Raw genomic sequence first — 1,662 nt, 5'->3', positions numbered from 1 at the left:
GAGAGTCAAACGAAGCTATTGCGCTGGAGTGTTAGCATAGCTAGCGAGCGACTGCGACCAACGAGTAATTAAAGTCATAGGGAAGCGATGCTGCACTGACAAGAGAAGGTTAGGAGGACGGGGGAATTTTAATACCGGGAGAAGGTTACACTGACAGGAGAAGGTTAGGAGGACGGGGGGAGTTATAATAACGGGAGAAGGTTACACTGACAGGAGAAGGTTAGGAGGACGGGGGGAGTTATAATAACGGGAGAAGGTTACACTGACAGGAGAAGGTTAGGAGGACGGGGGGAGTTATAATAACGGGAGAAGATTACACTGTCAAGAGAAAGTTACACTGACAGGGGAAGGTTACACTAACAGGGGAAGGTTAGGAGGACGGGGGGAGTTAGAATAACGGGAGAAGGTTACACTGACAGGGGAAGGTTAGGAGGACGGGGGGAGTTATAATACCGGGAGAAGGTTACACTGACAGGAGAAGGTTAGGAGGACGGGGACAGTTCTGGTAACGGAGGTGTTACACTGGCAGCTGAAGGATGAGGTGGCGAGACAGGGTTAAGGAATACGGATGAGAATCAGAATGATGCAGCAGCAGCAGCTAGGACGAGTCTGAAGTCAATCCGCCGCTGGCTACATTACAATTAATCTCGAGCCTGGACAGAATCAGCGTGCACATGTGCAGGGCTGTAGCGGCTGTATCGGCTTGTATTGTAGCTGTGTGTGTGTGTGTGTTCACACATCTGTTGTTCCCCCGCTCTCCGCTCATATAGCAGCCTAGTTGAGTAATACGACGTGGATATATAGCTATATATACCAGCGGAAGCTAGCGACCAGGCCCACGCATGACGGACTACGAGCGGCTCACGGCTCACGGTTCACGGTGACTCACGGCTGCGAGGACCGTCTTTCTCTGTTTCTCTCTCGCTTCTCCCTTAATTTTCTCTCGCGTTTCGCATCTCGCCTCACTCTCTTCACGCGGACTTTAGTTACGTGGCAGTGACCTAGATCTGAATAATTATCGCTGCCGACATTTGTTCTTTTATTTATATTTATGTTTTCTGCGGCAGATGACGTATACACAGCATCTGCTGACGCAGTATACATACATATATTTTGTTACATTTATATGTCTAAATCGAGGGAAGAGCGATAGCGAAAGAAAAGCGAGCGATGAACGATAAAAAAGAACGGGGCTGCAGGAGAAACACCACGCCAACGACAGAGCCCACGTGACAGGACAGTGTGGTAGCTTACTAGCCAGCAGCAGCAAGTAAGTATAGTATAGTATAGCTGTAGAGATCAGGAAGCGCGCGACAGTATGTGCGTGTCATGTTTCCTGCGGGTAAACAATATGAGGAGGGGCCCTATAATGCTGAGCAGCTTCACAAACACGCACGAGCGCGGGAGTGGGGGATAGGTGCGCGTGTGTGTGTGCTCGTGTGTGTAGCGTTGGCGTGTGTGTGTGGGGTGTGGAGTTGGGGGGGGGGGTGCGTGCGTGTGTGCGTGTGCTGCTGTGTGTGTGTGGCGTGATTGTGTGTGTGCGTGCGTGTGTGCGTGATTGTGGGTGTGTGCGTGCGTGCGTGCGTGATTGTGGTCCGTGTGCCTGTGCGCGCCTGTGCGTGTGATGCGGTGTGCGTCGTGTGCGTGTTGCTTCCGACCAGA

The sequence above is a fragment of the Priapulus caudatus genome, unplaced genomic scaffold, assembly GCF_000485595.1.
Source record: "Priapulus caudatus unplaced genomic scaffold, Priapulus_caudatus-5.0.1 Scaffold521, whole genome shotgun sequence".
In the NCBI taxonomy this organism is placed as follows: Eukaryota; Metazoa; Priapulida; class Priapulimorpha; order Priapulimorphida; family Priapulidae; genus Priapulus; species Priapulus caudatus.
This window is presented reverse-complemented; position numbering follows the sequence as displayed.